The sequence below is a fragment of the Rhinopithecus bieti genome, unplaced genomic scaffold, assembly GCF_001698545.2.
Source record: "Rhinopithecus bieti isolate Rb0 unplaced genomic scaffold, ASM169854v2 scaffold_33210, whole genome shotgun sequence".
Lineage (NCBI taxonomy): Eukaryota > Metazoa > Chordata > Mammalia > Primates > Cercopithecidae > Rhinopithecus > Rhinopithecus bieti.
The window spans coordinates 1,818,151-1,844,368 of NW_016814226.1; the positions used below are offsets into that span (position 1 = coordinate 1,818,151).

The window sequence follows — 26,218 nt, forward strand, 5'->3', positions numbered from 1 at the left end:
GATCTCATGGCTGATGTGGCAGAGCAGGGGTTTGCACCCAGGCTGTCTGGCTCCACAGTCCCTCGACAGACCACCTGTGCACACAGTAAGTGTTCAGCAGTTCAGCCCCTTCTGAAGCAAGACGAGGACTGATTCATAAAAAGGAAACCCACGCTCAAGTATAGGATGGGGGTGGGCAGGGGACGACAGGGAATGAATGCTTCATCCTAAACTGACTTTCATATTATTCCTCTTATATGTTCAGTCATTCATTTTCTTGGCCGGGCGTGGTGGCTCATGCCTGTGAAACCCCATCTCTACTAAAAATACAAAAATTAGCCAGGTGTGGTGGTGTTCACCTGTAATCCCAGCTACTTGGGAGGCTGAGGCAGAAGAATCACTTGAACCCTGGAGGCGGAGGTTGCAGTGAGCTGAGATTGCACCAGTGCACTCCAGCCTGGGCAACAGAGTAAGACCCCGTCAAAAAATAAAAATAAAATTGGGCCAGGCACGGTGGCTCACGCCTGTAATCCCAGCACGTTGGGAGGCCGAATGGGCAGATCACTCGGTTGGGAGTTCGTGACCTGCCTGACCAACATGGAGAAACCCAGTCTCTACTAAAAGTACAAAATCAGCCAGGTGTGGTGGCACACGCCTGTAATCCCAGCTATTCGGGAGGCTGAGGCAGGAGAATCACTTGAATCCGGGAGGCAGAGGTTGCAGTGAGCCAAGATCGAGCCACTGCACTCCAGCCTCGGCAACAAAAGCAAAACTCCATCTCAAAAAAAAAAATCGTTTTCTTAAAATGTGGACTCAATTCTTTCCTTTTTGAGCTGTAGGCAATGTTGAAGGGGTCTAGGTCTCTGTTAAATGACCGTGGGGACAGGTGGGGTCCCAGGTCCTCAGGCCAGCTGCAGCCAGGCTCCCACACTTCCTTTGCACACACGAGGTCTTTAGTGCATCAGCCCTCATGGCTGGCGGGTGCTGGGGACTGTTCACACATGCTGCAGAGAGAACAGGTGGGCCTAGGCTTGATGGGCCTCCTGCAAGTGACATCTGAGGTCACTGGGTCCCTGTTTACTACCAGAGTCGCTGCCCCAGGCCTGGGGTGACCAACCTCTCTCTCCTCATTCCTTCCCCTCCCTGTGCCTGGACCCCTCATTGCTCTCCTCCTGCCCAGCCTCCTCCATGTGCACAGGGTGAGAACCTCCTCCTGCATTTTCACACACGCATCTCCCTTCATTCTCCCAGCCCTCCTGGAGGATCGGCCCAAGCAGGGATCACCTGCCCATTTCACAGATGAATACACGGAGGCTCATGGAGGCTAAGGGATGTGTCCAAGCGCGTATAGCTACAAGACGCAGGAGCCTATCTGGGAATGCAGGTCTTTCTGTCTCCTGGTCTGCACTGCTTGGAAGTGGTGTGTACGGGCAGGGATCAGAATATCTTGAACAAATGCTTCCTGCACAGGATTCATTTCCTTAAATATCCTCTCTCCATCCAGGGTCTTGAATTCTTGGGAGACAAGGACGTATTTAATGTGGGAGAACAACCTCTCTCCCTGCAGTGATTTGAACTGGCTGGTATTGAAATACCTTCCTAGCCTAAGGGCACTGGGGCTGTGTATTATTTATTTTGCAAATTATCGGGAACTAGAGTATTTGCGAGCTACCTTTAAGCCACCCTGCCTTCCCTTCGAGCTGCCTGCTGCGTGGCTGTCCAGAGCCTCCGTGTCCTGGGGCTCCACAGCCATGAATTATTAAAGAACAGGACAATTCTAATTCGCATAATGAGATCAGAGGTTCCTGGTTCCTAGTTAATTTAGAGCTGGTGCCAGCGGAGCTTAAAGGAGTTCTCAGGGAACAACTCAAGAGCAGGGGAATTGCCTTTGATGGGGTCCTAGGGCTGTGGACCCTCTGCAACGTCCAGGCCCAGGGAGGGAGGGCAGCTTGCTTAGCAAATGGCAGCAGGGCTAGCCAGGCTAAACAACGAACAGCACAGACTTTCTTGTCTCCAGGTCTTTGCCCAGGCAGTGCCCCCTTCCGGGATGCCCTCCGCCCATTCCTCTGCCTGCTAAAATCCCATCCAGCCTGTGGTGCCCCTTTATGGGACCATCTCCCCGCAAAGACTTTCCTGTTCCCTCATTCACACACAAGTGCTCCTGGCCTCATCTCCGTTCCTCTTCCTGAGCCACCTAAGCTGGGAGGAATGCCGTTACCTAAGTACTGACGTCCTCTCTTGACTCTGAACTTGAGCTTGTCTCACTGAGATCTGCACCCTCAGGGCCTGGCCTGGCTCTGTACTTAATAAACCTCCACTCTCCTGTCCTCAGGAGGGACAGCCTGGACAGGGACAGACGTGAATAAACTGGAGAGAGGGTGGAGGGCACGCGTGGGTGTGGAAGATGCGGTCACCCATCCCCAATCCCCACTCCCTCCCTGCACTGTGACCTCACAGTGCCCTCCAGCAGAGTTTGGTGGGGGTCTACACCCTCATCCTGCTGACTCGGAGCCTGGCCTTGTGGTCTGCTGTGGCAGATGGAACAGTAGCTGAGACACATGAGCAGACCATCTGCGAGCTTATGTGGCGTGGTTTGACCCCTTGCTCTTTGGTCACCATCAAGAAAGAACAGACCCCAGCGTGAGTCGTGTGGAGCCGTCCAAAGCTAACTCACAGCCTGGAGCCAAGTGCAGCGGAACTCCGTGGAGCCCAGCCATCCCCAACCAAGACAGCCAACCGCAGCCAGACCACAGGCCCGGGAGTGAGAGCAACACACGTGTGTTGCTGTGAGCCACTGAGCCTGGGGGACTGTTTGTTACAGAGCACTGTTACAGCAATGGCAGACCCATGCAGGAGCAGGGAGTACCCCAAATTGGATGGGCAGAAGTAATCTGAATGAAATGGCTGGGTGGTAAAATTCACCAGCACATCCACGAGACAGAACTTACCCTCTGCACCCACAGCCGGGGTAAGTGGGCTGGCAGTGCATGGTACCGAACCCAGAGGCAGGGAGCTGGGGGCATCCAGAGGAATGCTCAAGGCAGCATGCACAGCAGAGGCTTGGCACTAAAGGCTGGGCATGTTTGTTGGAGTGGCCGGCAGACACCATGGGGTTTTACTTGTTTGCACTAACATATAGAACGCTGCATCATTTTGCCAATTGGTGTATTTTTACAGCGCGTTGTTCCTTTCCATAGCCCTGACCAGTTAAATGCGTAAGACAGTGTTTGCAAGCATGGCGCACCAAGCCTGGCTTTCTGTCAAGTGTCTGATAAATGGGGCCACTGTTGTGATTGCAGGAACGTGCCTTGGTTTTCAGGCCTTTGTCACAACACTTGCAGGACCCTGTCCCGGGTCCTGGCATCCCGGTTGTGGAGCTGGGAAAATGACCACCACCACCTCTGACTCTCCCAGCCTTCCTGGGCACTCGCAGAGGCTGCACCCGATCAGATGGAGCTCTCCTTCCAGCCTCGTGGGTCTATGGACAACTCTCGGGAATAGGCCCACCTCAGAGGCATCTGGGGGAAGAGGCTGGGTGTGCACATGCATTCATAAACAGGAAGCCAATCAGCCACAACAGAGCAGACGCTCCCAAGACCAAGACCAGCGCCTGAAGGTGGTGGTTATGGTGATTTACAGCCAAGCTTGCCTTGGCTCTGCCCTCAGGAGGCTCTACCCATTGTACGGAAGTGATCAAGCACCATGGACCAAAATCCATCTGCCTGCGGTGTCGGCCAGGACTGCGTGGGGCAGAGGCGGCACCAGAAACGGGGGTGCGGAGGCTGCTTCTGTGGGCGCCACGGCCACTGTCCTAGGCAGACAGCATTGGGATGAGTTGGAGCTAGGGCAGAGGTGCCCACATAACCCTTGCAGGTCACCTGACTGTGTGTGTGTGTGTGTGTGTGTGTGTGCACATGTATGAATTCAACAAGCATTGTGACACACCTACTGTGTGCCAGGTCCCATGCTGGGAAGTATTGGCCTTTGAGATGCACAGGCTAATCAGAAGACTACATTATCATGATATATACAGCGCAAGGGCGGCCACATCCCTCATCCCTGTCCCACTTCCCACGTGTGATCTGTCCATCCTCCCACAGCCCAGTAAGGAAGGAAGAATCGCGGCCATTGTATCCACAAGCAGACTGAGGTTAGAGGAGCCCAGCATTCTGCCAAGATTCATGTGGCTGGGGAGCGCGCAGCAGGAGCCCAGGTACGAATTTCAACCCCAATGATAGCAGTGATTCCATTTCTGTTCCTAGTGACACAGGCCACATGTAAGGATTGGATGTTAAACCAAAGCTGGGAGTGGGGTGGGTTTCCTGGGGCAGTTCATGAGGTGGCTCCTGAGCAGGGTTCCTTGAAGACACAGGGGAGAGAAGGTCAAGGAAACCAGATCCTGGGACACAACCAGAGTGGACGGCGACGGAGGCAGAGTGGACGGCGAGTGGGGTGGGGTGGACACCTGGCCCTGGGCAGCCTCAGGGTCCTGGGTAGCATTTGCAGGAGCTGTGTGCTCCGTTCCCGACCCAGCACTGGCCCCCTGGTGTTTCCTGACCCGCCACAGTGGAAAGCAGCCCAGGCAAAGCCTGGCCCTGCCGAGCCGAGCAGCCCTCACACATGGGCTCAGCCAAGCCAGCCTGCTGCAGGAGTTGGCTACGGCAGATGCCAGCTCACCCTCGGGCGGAGAAAAATCCATCACGGCTAATCCACTCCCCCAGTGATTCCTGAGCTGTGTGCCATGGAAAGGTTGGCCCCAAATCTTCTCTGGCCTCCCCCCAGCACCTGCCTTCCTCTGAGAACTGGGGCGGGAGAAGGCTGCCAGCAGGCCCCTCCACGGAGACCATCTCCCAGGTGTCCTGAGCGTTTGCTCTAACCGCTTCTCCTGCAGGTACATACCCTTTCCTGGGACCAGACACAGAAAGCTGTTTAGGCAGAAAGCCAGGCCTGACAGCCCCTCTGAGCACGAGGACAAATGCACTGAGCTCCCAAGGCGAGTCTGCTCATTCTACCTCTAGTCCGTCAGGCCTGGCTCGACTCCCAAAGCAGCGCTCACCAAAATGAGTTTCTTTGTGTAAGTCTGGAAGTGTGACACAGAACTGGGGAACTGGAGACCTGCCCAGGGGGCTGTCTCCTTGGATTTCTCCCCACCTTCCAAAGAGAATCTTCCCCAGCCAGTGTTCCCGAAAAGAACTGCTGTCCACCCTCCAGAGGGGCAGAAGCCCGGTGCCTTCTGGCCTTGCCCCACCCAGACCCCGGAGCAGGAAGCGGAGGCCTTTCTCCTCCAAAGGCACCAGCTCCTCGCAACCCAGGGCAGCAAAGCTTTTCTACCTGGTTCCTGCGAACCCATTACCCTGGGGCCAGTGTCTCATTAAGTCAACAGGACTCCAGTTTTTGATGGAGGAAGAGAATATTCCAGAATGAAAAGGCGAGGCTCTTCCCCACCAGGCTGGGGGCACGGAGAGGGAGCCAGAGAGCGAGGAGAGCTCAATGCCTGTGCCAGGATTCTTAGAACCGAGGGAAGATGCAAGTAACCAAGGGAGCTGTGGCTCCTGCCTCCTCCCAGAGCCTCTTTCCCACCCCCCGGCCCGCATCTCCTTCTCCAAGAGAGCAGGCCCTTCAGGGGCACAAGGAGGCATCGCTTACCTGTGCCTGGGCTTCTTGCTGTCCAGTATGCAGAGGGCAAGGCTGGCACCGGGAGAAGCGGCTTCAGGCGTCCCAGGGACCTGCTGCCTCTTTTCCAGGGAGCAGCCCCCAGCACGCTCTGTGCAGCTCGTCCCAGCTCAGGGCATAGATGTGCATGTGTCTGTGGAGGTGGGGTGCCCTCAGAAGCAGGGGGTCAAATATTCTTGGCTGCCACCTGCTGCCAGCCCATCCCAGGGGCCAGCTGCCTGAGAGGGGGGCCCTCCGGCTGCACCGCCGTCATCTGTGGGGAGTGGCAGGCGGCAGCTCTGGCTCTCCAGGCTCCTGCCTGCTCCCGGGCTTAGGCGAGTGGTTTATTTATAGAGCCCGGCCTTCCCCAGATGCCAGCATCCCAGCTGAGATTTCCAGCGCTCAAACTCGCCCATACCTGCCCTGAGTTGTTGCTCACTGTGACTGTTCCGGAGGAGAAGGACCAAGGCACTTGAGCGATGTGGTCCTCAGCCTTCTCCCCTGAGAAGCGCAGGGCTGGACCGGGGGTCTCCCAGGCCCTCCTGCTGTGGGCAGTGCCTGACCCAGGAGCCTGGCCTGCGAGTCAGCTTGGGCAAGGCGCTTCCCCGCCCTAGGCTGCCTCCGTTTCCTTTTCTGGAAGATGAAAGAAGACAGAGGGTCTGCCTGTCCAGAGCAGGGCTGGGATCAAAGAATGGACTGGAAGGAACAATGGCCACCACCGTCCACTCTGTGCTTCTCCCCAGCTGGGCTGAGTCTTCGCGAGGGTACCACTGTCGCCCCCAGGGGCTACTCCATAGGAGATGCACACAGCAGGTGCTTGAGAATGAGTGAATAAGGGAGCAGACACATCCCCACATACAGGCTTGCTTCAGGCTCCTGATAACCTGCGAGGGTCCTGGAATACGCCCATTTGGCAGACGGGAAGCCCGAGGTCTAGAAGGGTGAGGTGACCTTTCCAGGGCGCCCCAACAAAAGGCGATAGCACCACAGTTCCCATGGGTCATTCTGTTTCCAAACCTCATTCCCTCACCACGCCCTCATCAGGCCTCACGGTCAGATGAGTGTCCCCTGCAACGCTGCCATCTTCCGAACCTGATGCGTAGTTCAGGGCTCCCCCACCACCGTGGCTACTGCGATCTCTGCTCCTCGCTCCTGCCGGCCAACCCCCGGGGGCCAGGGCCTCTGTGAACGCATCTGCCTTCCCGAGGAAGTGCTCTGGTGTGCCGCGAGGGCTCCTCCCTGGTTCTGGCTGTTTCTCCTGGGCATTTCCCCCGTGCCTGGGGAGCCCGGGTGCATCTCCTGACCCCGCTGGGCCTCACTCTCGCCTCTCAAACCAGTGATTCCTCCTCCGGGGCGAGTGAGGGGCTTGTCTGCCTTCTCACAGGTGAAGGCGCCAGACTCACAGGCGCCCATGTTTGCTCATCCGCTTCGACTCAGCTCACGTGAAAGAAGTTCGCTAATCTTTGTTGAGTTTGCTCGGTGTGCTGGAGTTAACAGAGCAGCCCGGTCCTGGTGGGCTCCAGCTTCAGTGCAGGAAGAACATGGGCCGGGATGACCTCCCCAGACATGCAAGCGTGGGTGCAGCTGCTGGTCTCTGGGCCTCCCCACTACCCCCTTGGCCGGTGCTCCCCCTGCGCCTGGGAAGCCACCTTCCTCCCTTCCTTCCACTTCTTTGCCTGCCAAGATCCCTCAGGGCCTCCCAAGCCCAGACCCGCCTCCTCTGAGCTCTGGGCACTGGTGCGCTGGTCTCCAGGGCCCCAGCAGGGCTGGGGACTGGGAATGCCCCCCTTGCTCCTCTCTTGGAGAATAGGAGGCCGGCTGCCTGGATGCTGGGACAGCAGGGACAAAGCTCAGAGGTCTCTCCCCGCATGGAGTCGGATGTGAACCTCCGCAGGGCCTCCCCAGCCTCCGGAGCTACTTGGAAGCAGGGCAGCATGGGCTCTCACTCCTCACCCAGAACTGTCCATCCCTGGGCAGCTGACCCGGCCCAGCCAGTGGTCCCTGCTAGGACCTGTCCTGCAGGAATAGCTGGAGAGGCAGGGGGACCACATCCCTCCAGAGCACCCAGCACCGCCCCATGCGCTGTCTCAGCAGGTCACCCCTCTCCGGTTGTCTCTCACAATCCCTGATTCCGGAGCACCTGTCCAGGAGAACTGACGTGCTCCTGTGTCCCCGCCTTGCTTGACCTGGTCTCTCCCGTCGGGGTGGACACTCCCCGAGCAGGCCCACTGCTTACTCTAGACTCCCAGCGCCCACTGTTCCTGCTTCCTGGTCACAGGAATGAATCTCCTAAAGAAAGGTTAAGCTAATCATGGCCGTCGCAGGATGCCATGCCCTGCAGCCATCACAAACTGATTTCTGAGTAATGTTTAACATCAGGGGAAAATGTTACACCTTGACGCCAAATGAATAGAGTAGATTACAAACTGTCCATGTAGGATGGTCTCAGTGTTGTTTAAGATCTATGTTAGACTGGGCATGGTGGTTCACGCCTGTAATCCCAGAACTTTAGGAGGCCAAGGCTGGTGGATCACCTGAGGTCAGGAGTTTGAGACCAGCCTGGCCAACATGAAACCCTGTGTCTACTAAAAATACAAAAATTAGCCAGGCGTGGTGTTGGATGCCTGTAATCCCAAGTTTTTACAAGTTGTTTTATTTACAATGCCAACTTTTAAAAGGTCGTTCAAGTGATCTGGACAAGATACTAGGCAGAAACTGCTTTACAAGAAGAGGGAAAACCCAGGGTGCCCCTTTCTGTAAAGAAGCCACCGTTCAGTTTTATTTAGAGCAAAGAAAAAAGAAACTTTTGATTACACTAGAGGAAACTCAGACATAGGTTTGGAATCTGTACTCAAAACTACACACACAATGAGGACAGTGTCCTGCTGTCATGACCTGCTGCTGCACCTGCCCTTGGTGTGTAACATTCGCAGTGACAGAGCAGTACGGCTAGTATTCAGGACCATCCTCACAGTGTTCGTGTCAGATGCATTTCACTGCTCTCCAGACCGCTGTTCTCTTTGCACACTCAGGCTTCTTCCTCTTTGTTTTTGATAAGGAAGGTCTTGTGAATCTACAGTTTTCCCCTCCATCATGTGGGCGGTGGTCACATGTAACATCAAGCAAACGTATGAGTCTAAGTAGTTTACAGCCAGAATAAGTTCAAAAAGCATTTCTTTGGTCAACTTTCAGGGATTCTGGGTCCCAACAGAAATGATCTGTTCACTCTTCTTGGTTCTTATCACCCTCAGGAGGAGGAGGGCATTCCTTGGCGTGGGTGCACCCGAGTGATCTTTTAAAATATTGCTGCATTAACATTTAGGAGAGGAACTGAGCCATCGTCTCCCTCCTCATTTCTTCCCAAATCTTCCAAAGTAGTTTTTTTGTTGTTGTTTGTTTGTTTGTTTGTTTTTTGAGACAGAGTCTCACACTGTCGCCCAGGTTGGAGTGCAGTAGTGCAATCTCGGCTCACTGCAAGCTCCGCCTCCTGGGTTCACGCCATTCTCCTGCCTCAGCCTTCTGAGTAGCTGAGACTACAGGTGCCCGCCACCAGGCCCGGCTAACTTTTTGTATTTTTAGTAGAGATGGGGTTTCACCATGTTAGCCAGGATGGTCTCGTCTCCTGACCTCATGATCCGCCCGCCTCGGCCTCCCAAAGTGCTGGGATTTTTTTTGAGATTCCCTCTAAAAAAAAGTCCATCATGAATATTCTTATTGTGTTTTCCTGTATGTGATGTGACTTATTTTCTGGCTGCTTCTAAAATTTTGTCTTTTTATTTGGTTTTTAGAAGCTTGAGTATGACGTGACAAAGCGTGTTTTTTCCTTCCACGCATTCTACTTGATTTTACAGTTTCATGAGTGTTTTCCAGTTTACAGGCATGAGCCACCGTATCCGGCCTTTTTTTTTTTTTTTTTTTTTTTTTTTTTTGAGACGGAGTCTCATTCTGTCACCCAGGCTGGAGTGCAGTGGTATTATCTTGGCTCACTGCAAGCTCCACCTCCTGAGTTCAAGTGATACTCCTGCCTCAGCCTCCCCAGTAGCCGGAATTACAGGCACCTGCCCCCACATCCAGCTAATTTTTGTATTTTTAATAAAGATGGGGTTTCACCATGTTGGCCAAGCTGGTCTTGAACTCCTGACCTCAGGCGATCTGCCTGCCTTGGCCCCAAAGTGCTGCGATTGCAGGCGTGAGGCACCGCACCCGGCCTACAACGTGGTCTTGATAGTCACACATTACTTGACAATTTCCACATCAACTTCAAGTATCTCTCCATCAGAACTCTGCAACTTTCCTGAAGGCACGATGTTTGGTCTTAAGGAGATGGTGGAGGATGGCAGAGTAGGGCAACGTCAACACAAGAACAAGGCCATTCTCAATGTGTACTTACGTCTTTCCTCTTCTACTTATTTTGGATTTTGTTTGCACTTCTTTTTCCTAGCTTCTTATGGTGGAAATTTTGATGACCAATTTTAAACCTGTCTTCTTTTTAAATTTAGGCATGTACGAAAGAAATTTTATTCTAAGTACTGCAGCATCCCCCACATTTTGATAGGTGGTAGTTTTTTATTCAGTTAGAAATATATTTTAGTTTCCTTTGTCATTTCTTCTTTGACTCTTAGGTTATTTAGAAGTGTATTTATCAATTTCCAAACACATGGCAACTTTCTAGATATCATTTTTGTTATTGATTTCTAACTTAATTCTGTTATGGTCAGAAAGCATACTCATTATTATTTCAATCCTTTGGAATTTATTGAGGTTTGTTTTATGGCTCGGAATATGGCCCATCATGGTGAATGTTCCAAGTGCACTTAAAAAATGTGTTCTTTGCAATTGTTGGATGGGGTGTTATATAAATCCCAATTAAATCAAGTTGTTTGAATGTGCTGTTCCAATATCTATAACCTTATGAATATTCTGTTTATTGTACTATCAATTGCTGACAGGAGTATTAAAATTTCTAACTATGATTGTGGATGTATCTGTTTCTCCCCTTTTATCAGTTTTTGCTTAGTATATTTTGATGCTCTGTTAAATAATGCATACATATTTAGGTATATTTACTAGTTAAATGAATTCTTTCATCGTTATGAAGTGTCCTTCTTTTTTTTTTTGAAATGGAGTCTCGCTCTGTCGCCCAGGCTGGAGTGCAGAGGTGCAATCTAGGCTCACTGCAAGCTCCGCCTCCCGGGTTCATGCCATTATGAAGTGTCCTTCTTTATCTCTGGTAATACGTTTTGCTTTAAAGTCTACTGTGTTCTTAATATAGCCACACCAGATTTTTAAAAAATGTTATGTGCATGTTTTATCTTTTCCTGGCCTTTACTTTCAACCTTTTTATTTAAAATGAATCTCTTGTAAGCAGTATATAATTGGGTCATGCTTTTTTTATCCACTTCAACAATCTCCGCTATTTAATTGAGGCATTTGGTCCATGTGTATTTCACGTAATAGTGATATGATTGGGTTTAAGTCTACCACCTTGTTATTTGTTGCTCTGCTTTCTGTTCCCCTGCTGCTCCTTTTTGCTTACTTTTAGGTTGATTAGATATTTTTTAGTGCTCCATTTTATTTCTGCTATTGGCTTCTTAGCAATTCCTGTACTGATTTTATTTTTAAGTGGTTTCTCTGGAGGTAACAATATGCATCCTTAACTTATCAAAGTTTATTTAGAGTCCCTCTTCATGCTTCACACCTGAATTCCACGATTTCTGCTTCCTCTTTTTACTTTACACGTCTCACTTCACAAATACAATGGCGTAATTTCACTTACCTGACCCTGAGCGATTGTTTTCGTATCATTCATTTTTACGTATGTTATAAGCCCTACCTTACACTTAATTTTGATTGTATAGTGATCTGGTTTGGCTGTGTCCCCACCCAAATCTCATCTTGAATTGTAGCTCCCATAATTCCCATGTGTTTGGGAGGGACCTGGTGGGAGATCATTGAATCACGGAGGCAGTTTCCCCCATACTGTTCACAGGGTCGTGAATAAGTCTCATGAGATCTGATGGTCTCATAAGGGGAAATCCTTTCACTTGGTTCTCATTCTCTCTTGTCTGCCGCCATGTAAGACATGCCTTTCCTCTCCCACCGACTGTGAGGCCTCCCCAGCCACGTGGAACTGTGAGTCCATTAATCCTCTTTTCCTTTACAAATTACCCACTCTTGGGTATGTCTTTATCAGCAGCATAAAGATGGACTAATACATAGATTAAGATGTCTTTTAAGTAAAGATAAGAAGGAAGAGAGAGCCCCTTATATTTACCCATTTATTTGCCGTTTCTGGTACTCTTCATTCATTCCTCTGTCTCTCAGTTTTGACCCAAAAGACATCCTGCAGCATTTTTTTTAACTGTAGTTTTGCTGTAATTCTCTTCACTTCCATTTATTTAAAGATTTCTTTATTTAACTCTCATTTTTGAAGAATGCTTTTACTGATTATAGAAATCTAGATTGACAGTTTTTTTATTTCAGAACTTTAAAATATCATCCCTTTCTTTTGTTTTCATTGTTTCTGCTTAAGAAGCCCATCATGGCCGGGCACAGTGCTCACACCTGTAATCCCAGCACTTTGGGAGGCCGAGGTGGATGGATCACCTGAGGTCAAAAGTTTGAGACCAGTCTGGCCAACATGGGGAGACCCCGTCTCTACTAAAAATACAAAAATTAGCTGGGCGTGGTGGCAGAAGCCTGTAATCCCAGCTACTCCGGAGGCTGAAACAGGAGAATCACTTGAACCCGGGAGGCAGAGGTTGCAGTGAGCTGAAATCGCACCATTGCACTCCAGCCTGGGCAATAGAGCAAGACTCCCTCTCAAAAACAAACAAACAAAAAAGTTCATCATGAATATTCTTATTGTGTTTTCCTGTATGTGATGTGACTTATTTTCTGGCTGCTTTTAAAATTTTATCTTTTATTTGGTTTTAGAAGCTTGAATATGATGTGAAAAAGTGTGTTTTTTCCTTCTATGCATTCTACTTGATTTTACAGTTTCATGAGTGCTTTTCATCAGTGTTGACAAACTTTCACCCGTTACTTCTTCAAAGATTTCTCTTCCCTGATCTAAGTCTTCATGACTATCATGACTAATTTATCAGACTGTTTGGTATTGTCCCTTAAGTCTCTGTTAATTTTTTGACATAAATTTTAGACAGTTTTAGATTTATAGAATTATTCCAAAGAGAGTACAGAGAGTTCCCATTATGCTCATATCCACTTTCCCCTGTTATTAATATCTTAGTATGGGACATTTGTCATAATTAATGAACACTGATGCATTATTATTAACTAAAGTTCATACTTCATTCAGATATCCTGAAGTCATTTTTCTCTTCCAGGATGGCATCCAAGACACCATGTTATAATTAGCAGTCATATCTCCTTAGGCTCCTCTTGGTTATGACAGTTTCTCAGAGTTACTTTGTATTTGATGACTTGCCAGGTTTTTTGTTTTTTGGGTTTTTTTTTGGGTTTTTTTTTTTTTTTTTTTTTTGGTTTTTTGTTTGTTTGTTTGTTTTGAGACAGAGTCTCACTCTGTCATCCAGGCTGGAGTGCACTGGTGCAATCTCAGCTCACCGCAACCTCCGCCTCCCAGGTTCAAGTGATTCTCGTGCCTCAGCCTCCCGAGTTGCTGGGACTACAGGCATGCACCACCATGCCCAGCTAATTTTTTTATATTTTTAGTAAAGACAGGGTTTCGCCATGTTGGACAGGCTGGTCTCAAACTCCTGACCTCGTGATCCGCCTGCCTCGGCCTCCCAAAGTGCTAGAATTATAGGCGTGAGCCACCGTGCCCGGCCACTTGCCAATTTTAAGGGTCGCTGCTCAGGTATTTTGTATTCTTGAATTGGGATTTTCAAAAGGGTTTTTCTCAGGATTAGAGTGGAGTTTAGGGTTTTAAGGAAGAAGGCCACAAAGGTGAAATGCTATTCTCGTCGTATCATATCAAGGGGACATCCTCCCAACTTGGCATATCGCTGTTGAGGCTGAGATGATCCCTGACCAAGGTGGTGATGGTCAGGTTTCTCCCTGTAAACTTACTCTTTCCCCTCGTTTCCATACTATACTCTGGAAGAAAGCTGCTATGTACCTCTGCGCTTCAAGAGTAGGGAGTTACGTCCCACTTCCTTAAGTATGGAGTATCTACATAAAGTATTTGAAAATCTTCTGCATGGGAGACTTAAGTTTTCTCTCCATTTCTTTACTTATTCAATCATTTATTAATATTAGGTAGTATTACTTTTGCACCAGCCAAATGTAAGTATTAGTATTTATATCAGTATGGACTCAGGTATATTTATTTTATACTTGCTTATAATTACATAGCCAATGCAGCTTCATTTATTTTGGTGCCCGAATTATTCCATCTTTGCCAACTCCTCCAGTGGGCCTCTGTGTCTCTTTAGCATTTTCTTACTTTCTGGCACTAGGAGATGCTCCTGGCTTATTTTGTGTATTCCCTACCCCAGTCCTAGAACCAGCATTTCTCCAAGGAGTCCTGGTTTCTTTATTTGAGAAGGATATTAGGAACTCAGATTTACGTATTCAGTGTTCCCATTTCTACTGGGGTATTATCACCTCCAGGCCCTTTCAGCTGACAGGGGTTGGTGATGAATTTTTAAATACAGCACCTTGCTCTGGCAAGAATACAGAGCAACAGGTGTTCACATTCCTTGCCGGTGGGAATGCAAAATGGCACAGCCACTTGGGAAGACAGTTTGGCAGTTTCTTACAAAGCCAAACACAAGCTCACCATACCATCCAGCAATTGCCCTCCTGGGTACACTCAAGGGATTTGAAATGCCAAAACAAAAACCTGCATGCAACAATTTATAGCAGCATTATTGATAATTATCAAAAACATGAAATAATAGGCAAATGGCTAAACTGCAGCACATCCTTACAATGGAATGTTATTCAGCAATAGAAAGAAATGAATTATCAAGTTATAAAAAGACATGGGTGAATGTCTTTGACATGAACAGAGCAAAGAGATATATTTGTATATACTGACCTATGTATATACATATAGCTATAGGCAGCATCTGTATTTATTTTAACCTAAATGTGAGTTCATGCTGATGTCTACAACTCTCATTCATTTCCACATGAATCACTGTAGTTCCCTCCCTTTCCTTGCCTGTAATCTGACACCCTGACAGTAAGAAACTGGGCTCCCACTACCCACCATCCATCCACCACATTGTTCGGTTCCAGTTTACTTGCATCATGGTTTCGGAATTCTTACTCATGTTCCTGTGAGAAATGACTTTATCAACTAGAGCACAGTGCTTATGTACAGTTTCTTGTGCCTTTAGTCTTATATACGCCACTCATCTCCAAAGTTACTTACATCTGCACCTTCTCCCAGTCCCCTTCAGTGAGGTCACTTCATACATTTGTAATGCAGTTAGATTCTTTTGGCATATTCTGTATTCCATTCTGGGATTCCACCACCTCTTATGTAGATTTTTAACATTTGCATACACTAAGGTTTACTCTTTGTGTGTAAAGTTTGATGCATTCTGACAAATGCTTAGTATCTTATGTTCACCATGAAGATTTCATACAGAATAGTTTTACCATCTAAAGAATTACCCTTTTCTTCACCTATTCAACCCCCTCATCTACATCTCAAACCCCTGGCAACCACTGATCTAGTTAAGATTTCTATAGTTTTGCCTTTTTTTGTCATATAATTGGAATTATGTAATAGGAAAACCTTTTCAGACTTGCTTCTTTTACTCAGCAATATGCATTTAAGATTCATCCATGTCTTTTTATAACTTGATAACTCGTTTCTTTTTATTGCTGAATAATATTCCATTGTAAGGATGTGCCACAGTTTAATCATTCACCAATTGTTTCATGTTTTTTTGACAATTATGAATAATCCTGCTATAAATAGTTGCTTGCAGGTTTTTGCATTGGCATAAATTTTCAAATCCCTTGAGTGTACCTAGAAAGGCAATTGCTTAATAGTATGGTAAGCTTGTGTTTGGCTTCGTAATAAACTGTCAAATTGTCTTGCAAAGAGGCTGTACCATTTTGCATTCCCAGCAATGAATGCAAATCCCACATTCACCAGCAATGAATGTGAACACCTGTTGCTCTGCATTCTTGCCAGAGCAAGGTGTTGTATTTAAAACTTCATCATCAACCCCAAGATTATGTAGATTTTATTCTATGTTTTCTTCAAGAAGTTTTGTAGTTTTCTGTTTTCCAAGTAGATCTATGATATATTTTGAGTTAATGATTATACAAGGTCTAAGGTCTGTGTCTAAGTTCTTTTTTTAACATGGGCATATTACATATGCAATATGCATATAGTGTGTATTACTCTCATGCTGTTGTTGAAAAGACTACCCTTCATCTACCCTGTTCATTTTTCTTCATGTTTTGTTTTTCATCTCTGTTCTGAAGTTTCAATAATTTTTATTGATCTTGTCTCATGGTCTCTATCTTTTTTGTTTCTGTTATCTCTAATATATTGTGAAGCCCATCGAGTGAATTTTCATCAAAATTATTGTACTTTTAGTTCTAGAATTTGCATTTTAATAGTTTTATTCTTCTATTGAGATTTCCTACTTGTTCATTCATTAATACAATATCCTTTAGTTTCTCAAAGACTTTTTTCTTTAATTCTTTGGACATATTTATAATGCTTATTTTAGAGTCTTTGTCTACTAAGCACAATATCAGAGCCATCTCAAGTTTAGTTTCTATTGACTGCTTTTTTCCTTGACTGTCAATCACGTTTCTGTTTCTTTTTGTTCCAAGTGATTTTTTTTTATTGAATGGTTGGCATTGTGTATAATCTATTGTAGAGATCCTGGATTTTGCTACCTTCCTCTAAAAAGTGCATCTCATTTTATCAGAGAGTTAAGTTACTAGCTGACCACTTTGAACTTACATAGGTTTGGTTTCACACTTTGTGTGGACGGTAGAAAGACTATGTGTTCCCTTGGCCCCTTTGATTTGGCAGGAATTCTCTCTGAACTCTGTTTTCCCTGCAGATCTTTTCAGGGCTTGGTTTTAGGCTTTTTAGGGGGAGGTTTAGTATAAATAAGTATACTAGGGTGTTGTCCCTACTCCTAAGGCATAGCCTGTTTTTCTAACATTAGGATACCATTTATTATGATGCTGGTTTGCTATACTATTTATGATTCTTTTTTATTTCCATAGGTTATTGGGGAACAGGTGGTGTTTGGTGACATGAGTAAGTTCTTTAGTGGGGATTTGTGAGATTTTGCATCACCTGAGCTGTATACACTGCACCCAATTTGTAGTCTTTTATCCCTCACCCCCTTCCTATCCTTTCCCCACTGAGTCCCCAAAGTCCACCGTGTCATTCTTAGGCATAACCTTTTAAGGATCTCAGTGGACGCCAGGAGTGTTATCAAAGTGTTAAGATTTCTCTACCCTGGCAAGGCTAGAATTTCAATATTCACCAGCAGCATTCTCCCCCTAGCTCAGCTCGAACCTCTGGCAGTTCCGTTTTGCTTTCAATCCCATAGTGTCTGCTCTCTGAAAGTCTTGGTCTTCTTAGTCTCCGAGCATGTACAGCTCCTACCTCAATGATGAACTCAACAGCAGACCCCCACATTGACTCCTAGGGTTCCCTGTCAACACAGTTTCTACCTATCTGATTGCCTGACTCTACTGATCCCAGTCATCCCCAATGGTTGTCTTGTCAGCTCACCATGGCCACTGAGCTCTGTTTGGACTCCAGATCTCTGTGCTTTGGTCAGAAAATTCTGCCTTGGACAGGAGCTGGTCGTTGATTGCAGGCGCCTCTGCAGGCTTTCCTTCTCTGAGGGATCGCAGTCTTGCACTGCCTGCTGCCCACTTCTTCCAAGGAGCTGCCTCATGCACTTAATTTAATTGCATAGTTTTTGTTTTGTTTTGTTTTGTTTCTGAGACAGAGTCTCACTCTGTCCTCCAGGCTGAAGTGCAATGGCACAATCTCAGCTCACTGCAACCTCTGCCTCCCAGGTTTAAGCGACTCTCCTGCCTCAGCCTCTCCAGTAACTGGGACCACAGATGTGCACCACCACGCCCAGCTAGTTTTTGCATTTTTTAAAGTAGAGATGGGGTTTCGCCATATTGCCAGGCTGGTCTAGAACTCCTGACCTGAGGTGATCCACCTGCCTCGGCCTCCCAAAGTGCTGGGATTATAGGCATGAGCCACTGCACCCAACCTTAATTGCATAGTTTTTGACTTACAGAAGGGCCAGTTACTCTGCCTTGGCCACATGTGGAAGTCCCAAGTGGCTTCATTTCTCACCCTGAACCATTCTCTGCCCTCTGGAATGTGCAGGAACGCTCACATTCCTCCTTCAGTCTTCAAGGCTCTGCATAATCCAGCCCCTGCTTATCTCTCAGACTTTGCCTTTCACTCCCCACTTTCATTCACTTCCAGCCACAAAGTGGCTTTTATCTCTCGCATGCATTAAGCTCTTTCCCGCCTCTGGGACTTGGCACTTTTTCCCTCCAGCAGAATGTTCCGCCCCCAAGTCTCTGCCTGGCTGTTTCCTGCCAGCTATTGGGGTCTCCGCTCCACATCCCCCGCTTCTCAGAGAGTGTCTCTCCGACAGCCTCATAACCGAGCCCACGGTCCTCACCGGCTCTCCCATCACCAGTTTTCTTTCCAATGCTTGTGGCTCTCTCATGTGACCTTGCCTGTAAGCAGGTTGATTTGTTTACTCTTAGTCTCCCCGAACAGAATGTCCTTCCTGTGAGGCAGAGGCAGGCCTCTCTTCTCCCCTGCAGCGTTCCCAGGCCTGGTGCAGGACCTGGCACACACTGGCCTCCATGTGGCCCCTCCTACCCCCTTGCACTCTGCTGGGCACCTGTAGGTACTTGGTCACCATCTCCTTCCTGGAGAGTCATCTTCCTTGAATAGGCAGGTGGGGTTCCCTCCTGCACCCCTCAGCTACCTGTTGTGCGGCCCCCTTCCCTTAGCCTTCCCCTCCCTTCACATTCTTGCCTTTTGTCCCTCCAGATGGAGCTAAACAACACTTTCCTGACTGGGCTGTGTCTATCAGAAGGCTTACTCCTGCTCCCACCCGCGGGCCCAGAACGGAGGAAACACAGCAGGAGGCTCAGCAGTCAGGCCTGAAAGCTGGGAAGACGGAGAGCAGGAAGCAGGGGCCAGGGAGAGGTGTGGAACAGAAAGGGGTGTGGACAACCGATGGGAACAAGGCCGTGAGGTTGAAGCCAACGCAGGCACTAAGGAGGGCCTCAGGCACTTTGGATGGCCGGCCCTTCTCACCTACTCTCAGTGTCTGGGCTCAGCTGGAAGACTGGGCTTCACAGACGCCAAGGGCATGGGCTGGATTCTCTGGAGGCCGCTCATCTTCCCTTGGGTTTGTTGAGGGGATTCAGGTGGGCCCCCTGGTGACAAGAGAGTTCGGGCGTGGGTGGGGAGCAGGCAGGGCTGGCACCAGTGGGCAGTGGGCAGCCCCTTATGCATCCAGCACCCATCCGCGCTTGCTGACCTTGGCTGCATGAAGAAATCACTGGGGAGATTTAAAAAACGCGGGTGCCGGTGTCTGTCCCCACCCCTGACCGAGTACACGAATATTGCTGGAGCGGCCTGGCAGCCGTAATTTGAAGAGCAGCCCGGGTGATTCTCAGGTGCTCCCAGGGTTGCAAACCTGCCCAGAAGCTTTAACAGGAGCACTTGCAGCCTCCTCGGCTCTCCACCCTGGGACCCTCTCCCCTGGGCTAGCAGGTACCTGGGTCCCCAGAGATGGCATGATTTGTGGCTGGTGGAGCTGTTCCTCTTTGCAGGCTTAATTAACTGTAATCTCCAAAGCAAGAGAGACGGCTTTCTTCTGACTGACAATTCTGCCTATAATTGATACTTGTTTCCCTTTCTTCCCAGAGGCAGGAAATAGAAATCTCACTTGCTATTAAGCTTGACCTTAGTCTAAGACCCTTCAGATCCAGGGGAAGACCCCGGGGACATGGGCGGGGCCTCTCCCCATCTTTCTGCTCTGCCGTGCTCCTTCCAAGAGCGGGAGGGAAGCTCTGTGGACTCAGGTACCCTGGACTGGCTGACGGAACCCTGGGAAGTCTGCCCATCCTAAAAATATACCAGCTCTTCCTTAAGATGAAAATATGTGTCCCAAAAGCCAATCTCTAGAATGTTCTAGAGAGCCAGTTGCTTCTGCAATGACCACCCCCAGGGCCGTTGTCTGGGAGGGGTGTGAGTTGATGACAGCACAGATGGCACGGGAGCAGTGGATGTCAGTCGGTTCTGGGTTCAAATGCCGCCTCTGTTTCAGGAGGTTACATTGCTCTCCAAGCCTCATTCCTCGTGTTGGGTGGTGATGGTGATGGTGTGATGATAACAGTGATCCCCATCTCTTGGGGCAGAGAAGGATTACAGGAGAAAAGGGGTACCCAAGTGCTTCCCACACAGCTGAACAAATGCTGATGGCCACGGTGACCAGGACAATTGCAATGGCCACTTACAGGTGACTTGGAGCTGGCCAGCCATTGTAGCTGAGCAGGCTGCTCACCCAGGGATGAGGAGGGGGTCCCACTCCCCGGGGGGAGACATTGCTGGGTATGAGTCAAGCTCCCCACCATGCTGCCGCACCCTCACACCCACACCATTCTCCTTATTTGCAGGCAGGAACTTTGGGCTAATTATGGAAGTGAGACAATGACCGGCTGGCCTGTTACGCACAGTGTAGGCTGTGGGAAATGCGCAGGCACCTGCCAAGTGTCTCTCCTCCCCAAGGGTTCCAGGAGCTCCAGCTGCCATCATCCCTGGGAGGGCTCCAGGCACTTTGGATGGCCCGCCCTCCTCACCTCCTCTCAGTGTGGAAGACTGGGCTTCACAGAGGCCAAGAGCACGGGCTGGATTCTCTGGAGGCTGCTTGCCCTCCCTTGGGTTTGTTGTGGGGGTCTTGGGTTACCCTTTTTTAAGAGGGCCTAGCTCTTCCCTAGCCTAGCCCAGAAAACCATGCCCTCCTCGCTCCTCTCCTGGTGAATGTCTCCAGGGACACTGTCAGAAGCTTTCCCACTGGGTCCCAACTGAGCCTCGGAATCCTTCTCAACACAGCCCCAGGCACCCTCTGTCGATGAATGAAGGCTGGTGTTTGAAATGGAAGCCATTTGCCAGTTCTGCCTTAAACCTCACGACTCTGAAAGCATCCCAGGGAAATGTTGCTCACGGTGTGAAGCAGCCTGCAGCTGTCCACAGGGGATCCCCTGGCGAAGGATGGAGGAGACTCTCCTTCGGAGAAGGCTGGAGCTGGAGTGGAGGCAGAAGGGAGTGGTGAGGAGGAAGGGCAATAGCATTTTCTTCCCCGAGACACCAGCGGGCTGCCTGGGCTCCTAACTCGCCTCTCTGCCCCCTCCCGCCTTCTTCAATCCCCCACTTCCCTGCCGCAGAGTTGTGGGACCCTTTGAGGGAGGAGGCACAGCAGAGGCCGAAGGCCTACGTCGGTCCCAGCTCTGCCACCTGAGCTGCTGGGCTTAGCTTCTTGTTTAGCTTCTCTGTGCCTCTGTGCCTTAGTTTTCTAATCTGTAGGATGGGAATAACATTTCCTGCCTCCAAGGACCACTGTGAAGCATAAATTTACTAAGATGCTATTGAATGGGTTATAGGAATCTTTATTTATTTATTTATTTATTTTGAGACAGTCTTGTTCTGTCACCAGGCTGGAGTGCAATGACGTGATCTCTTCTCACTGCAACCTCCACCTCCCAGGTTCAAGGGATTCTCCTGCCTCAGCCTCCCAAGTGAGTAGCTTGGACTACAGGCACGAGCCATCACGCCCAGCTAATTTTTGTATTTTTAATACAGACGGGGTTTCCCCATGTTGGCCAGGATGGTTTCGATCTCTCGACCTCATGATCCACCTGCCTCGGCCTCCCAAAGTGCTGGGATTATAGGCATGAGCCACCGCGCCCGGCCAGAACTCATCTTTTAACAATTCTGAAGCCAGAGAGCACCTGACAATCAATGGCATGTTGCAGTTCAATTGGGAGCATTTGTTGTTCTCTCTTGGTGCCATGCAAAAATACAAGCATCTCCCCATTGGTGGCACCGCCAGTGGGTTGAAATACAGCATATAAAGCCTTAGAGCCAGGCCTGGCACGTGGTAAGTGCCGATAGTGCTAGTGGTTCAGATTTCTATCATCCAGATCTTGTTCTGTTGCTCCCCAACCCCACCCCAGGCCAATGATGCAAATAAGAATCACTGAAAACAGGCCAGGAGTGGTGGCTCGCGCCTGTAATCCCAGCACTTTGGGAGGCCAAGGCGGGTGGATTACCTGAGGTCAGGTGTTCAAAACCAGCCTGATCAACGTGGTGAAATACCGTCTCTACTGAAAATAAAAATAAAAAAAATTAGCCAGGCATGGTGGCACGTGCTTGTAGTCCCAGCTACTCGGGAGGCTGAAGCAGGAGGACAGCTTGAACCCGGGAGGCGGAGGTTGCAGTGAGCCGAGATCTTGCCACTGCACTCCAGCCTAGGCGACAAGAGCTAAACTCTGTCTCAAAAAATAAAAATAAATCACTGAAATCAGAAGCCCCTGTTCTGGGGCATTGCAAGAGTGTGCTCAAGGGGAGAGCACGGGGATTAGAGTTCCGGCAGGTGGTGACGGTCCTCCGGCCATGGTGTTCCCCAAGCCCTGCCACCCCCGGCCACCCTGGTCAGTTCTGTGTCCGTCTCTCCACCTTCCCCCACAATACACCTATGGTGCTTCCTGACATGGGACCATGCTCAATGTTCTCATCATTTCTCTTATAACAATAACATTTTTGTGCAAGATGATTTTTATTGTTGGCATAATATCCTGTCACATAAACGGTCTATGCTTTTCTTAACAGGCACCCATAGCTAGTGGTTGAGGTTGAGGTATCATACAGAAGTACCTGGTCCCTATGGCGCTGCACCCATCACCTGTGATTCTTCAGGATAAAACCCTGAAGGGGAATTGCCAGAGAGAAACCATGGATTGTCTATCAATGATGAGGACCAAAGCCTATCTTTGGTCCTCATTATTGATTTACAATCTAGGAATCATTATCCCTACTGACTAGAAGCTCAGCTAAGCTACTTCTATTCCACCACCTGGAAATGACTCTTAGCCTCTGTGGCTTTGGCTTGCACCCACCTGGCTCCAGGTCTCCCAGAGGCCTGAGAAACCTTGGTGAAACCTGCAAAGTTCCCTTTGGCCTGGCTTATCTGGGGCTCTGCACTGATGCACCGTAAGAAGGATGGAGCCTTGGGAGCGTCCCCTTCTGCTGCCGGCAAAGCCGGTTTCCCCTACGCTGGATTTGTATGTATTTATTCTGGTCCGTTAGCAATGGCCAGTCTGGGCGTCTGCATCTAGGGAAGCACCTTTGCAGCCCTGTCTGTGCCTTCAATTTTCTCCAGAGTTTTCTCTCCCAGCCGGAGTAGCTGACCCGCCGGTCAGCAGGCTGTGAATTCATTATGCACAGGCACCGCAGCCTCTGTCAAAGAACGCAGAAAAGCAATTTTAGAAAAGAAATCCTGGTTTCTCGCTTGGTGGCTTCATTGTGGGAGAAAGTGACAATTATGAATGACATTAGAGCTGTGCTGGAGCACTGGGCCGGGACAGGAGGGGACTGGTCTCCGCTCTCCAAGCAGGCACTGGCTCTCTGGGTGCCAGGTCTGGGTTCGCTTCTCTCCCCAATCCTACCGCCACATGGAAGAGGGTCCCGCTCCACGTGCCACTCAGGACGCAAGGGCCGAATGATCCCAGCGTGTGCGGGCCTCACTGGATCCCAGGAGGCCAGAAAAGCCCTAAGGGGCATCCAGAAATCCTTCCACTAGAACAGGGAACCTAGGAGGCCCCAAAAGAGGAGGGACCTGCCTGAGTTCACACAGCAAGGCAGGTGAGGGCCTGGGGCTGGGACCCTCCTCTCAGGGGCTAGGCTCTGTCCCCTTCACCAACTGTCCCTTAATCCCTGCGGTTTGGAGGAGGGACAGCATGTCAGGTCAGGTTCCCCAGGAACCGAGACGGGAATTTGGAGCAGGAGGCCATGGTAAGGAGGGGGCTCTTGGAGTCTGTTGTAGGTTGAGTGGTGAGCCCCAGAAAGATCTATCCCGGCCGGCTCAGTGGTTCACGCCTGTAATCCCAACACTTTGGGAGGCCTAGGTGGGTGGATTGCCTGAGGTCAGGAGTTCAAGACCAGCCTGGTCAACATGGCAAAACCACGTTTCTACTAAAAATATAAAAATTAGCCGGGCATAGTGGCACATGCCTGCAATCCCAGCTACTCAGGAGACTGAGGCAGGAGAATCGCTTGAACCCGGAAGGTGGAAATTGCAGCGAGCCAAGATCACACCATTGCACTACAGCCTGGGCAACAAGAGTGAAACTCCGTCTCAAAAAAAAAGAAAAAGAAAAAATCTATCCATATTCTAACCCGTGGAAGTGGTGAATGGAAAAAGGGGTCTTTGCAGATGTAATTGAAGTAAGGTTCTTAAGTGTCCTTATAAGGGTCAGAAAGGGGAAGACAGAGAGCAGACGCCCACGTGACAATGACAGAGACTAGAGGGATGTGCCCACAAGCCAAGGAGCCACCAGCAGCTGGAAGAGGCAGGAAGGATCCTCCCCTAGAGCCTTGGGCAGGAGCAAGTCCCTGCTGACACCTTGATTTCAGACTTTGGCCTCCAGAACTGGGAGAGAATAAAGTCTGTTGTTTATGCCACCGAGTTTGTGATATTTTGTGACAGCAGGCCCTGGAAGCTGACACCATGCCTATGCAGGAGAATGAGGAGGAGGGGGATTGGACAGAGGGAAAAGCTGGCCTCGACAGGTCCTGCAGGAATTCTGGGGCTAGGGTACCCCTGCAGAGGCATCCCAAACAGAGGCCGGGGGCTGGGCCTTTGTCCTTCTGCATCAGCGGTCGAAGGTCAGTCACTGGGTGGTTTGCTGGGAGGAGTGAGACCTTGAGAGGCAGCTCCCTGTGTCATGGTGGGTGTCATTGTGGATGCCCAGGGGGCAAGGGGCTCAGTAGCCCCAGGACCATCTGAGCATCGGGGAGCCATTCGAGTTTGCATGATAGAGAAGCAGACAACATTGTCCGCATAAAAGTGGAAAACTCCTATACGGCAAAGGAATGAAAACAAAGCAAAAAGACATATGTCAGAGGAGGAGAAAGCATTTTCCATACGCATAACAAAGGCTTAATAGCCTCCTTTTGTGGAGCGTGTGCTAGAAGACAGTAAGATAAAACGCAAACACCACAGTAGAAAAGTGGGTAAAATATTGAAGGAGAAAAAATAAAGAAAACATGTTCAACTTCACCAGCATTCAGAGAACCGTAAATTAAGGAAACACATTACTTCTCACCCATCAGAGTGCCTGCAGTTAGAGTGATGGTGTTCGCTGTCGGGGGATCTGGTACTGTCTGTGTTACTCGGATGGTGGATAAATGGGTTCTGCCTTGTGGAGGGCCAGCACTATCAAGAGGGTAAATGCACACACCCTTTCAAATGAGAAGGGCCACTGTTAGAGACTCTTCCGTGAATTACTCAACAGGCACACAAAGATAAATGTGCACTTGGTTTATAGCATTATTCTGTTTTGTTTTGTTTTTTATTATTGAGATGGAGTCTTGCTGTCGCCCAGGCTCGAGAGCAATGGTGCCATCTCAGCTCACTGCAACCTCTGCCACCAGGGTTCAAGTGATTCTCGTGCTTCAGCCTCCTAAGTAGCTGGGACTACAGGGGTGTGCCACCATGCCCACCTGATTTTGTAGCGGAAGTCACAGCATCATCTTGGATGGCTCCTTCCCTCTCCAACACATTCATGACTGGGTTGGCAGGGAGCAAGGGGCTGGGGGTGGGATGAGTCCCACTCCCTGCCCAGGCTCACAGGCCCTTGCTTGTTCGGACCACAATGGCCTCCGCAACACCCTCTCCTGCCCCTTGCAGCCAGCCAAGCTTCAGTCACCTGGCCTCCACTCCTGAGCCCTGAGCCAGGGTCCCGCTGCCCACGGAGGACGAAAGTGTCTTCCTCAGAAGACTGCTGGCTTCGCGAAGGCCGGCTCCATGCCAGGGAGTGGCCGCTCAAAAAGATGTATTGGTTGAGTCCATGAGAAAAAGAGAAACAGCTGGTAAAAAACAGCTAAACGGCTCGAACCATGCCCCTCAGAGAAGGGCTGATCTAAGAGGCGGGTGATAGTGTCCAACTCCGACATTCATAGGGGGAGAAAGCCAGATGTGCCCCCACCAGCCCACCAGGAGGGTTAAAATCCTCTCCGGGCCAGGGATTCTCCATCCTCAGCCTACTTGTGCCAGACCACTGATACCACGTGTCCTCTGCCACCCTGAGTATCTACATCTTCTTATTCACGGACTGTTCAAAGTCGGGTCCCAAGTTCCTTGCCTGGACCATTTGACTTTCGAGTGAAACGTAGCAAGTGAAAGGCCTGTGGTGCATGCGGAACTGGCTGTCCGTGCCACCCACAGCAAATGAGGAGCCACCTGCCCCAGGTCCCAGGCTGCCTGCCACATCCTAGTGGCCCAGGAGGTGGCCTTGTTGGCCCAGTGTCCCTGTGGCTTCTTGGGGGCTGGTCCGG

The 26,218-nt window shown here is 49.6% G+C and overlaps 1 long non-coding RNA gene across 3 annotated transcripts; it reads left to right on the forward strand.

Annotated features, from left to right (window-relative positions):
- The first annotated feature begins 2,464 nt into the window (after positions 1-2,464).
- On the forward strand, positions 2,465-21,293 carry LOC108513992 (uncharacterized). Of its 3 annotated transcripts, XR_001881072.1 has the most exons (7): positions 2,465-2,947; positions 4,080-4,192; positions 18,644-19,026; positions 19,529-19,686; positions 19,932-20,123; positions 20,281-20,545; positions 20,717-21,293. It is a non-coding gene; the product is annotated as an uncharacterized LOC108513992 (long non-coding RNA). The 3 variants fall into 3 exon arrangements; XR_001881070.1 differs by having other exon boundaries at positions 20,281-21,293; XR_001881071.1 differs by having other exon boundaries at positions 18,644-19,007; positions 20,281-21,293.
- The last annotated feature ends 4,925 nt before the right edge of the window (positions 21,294-26,218 follow it).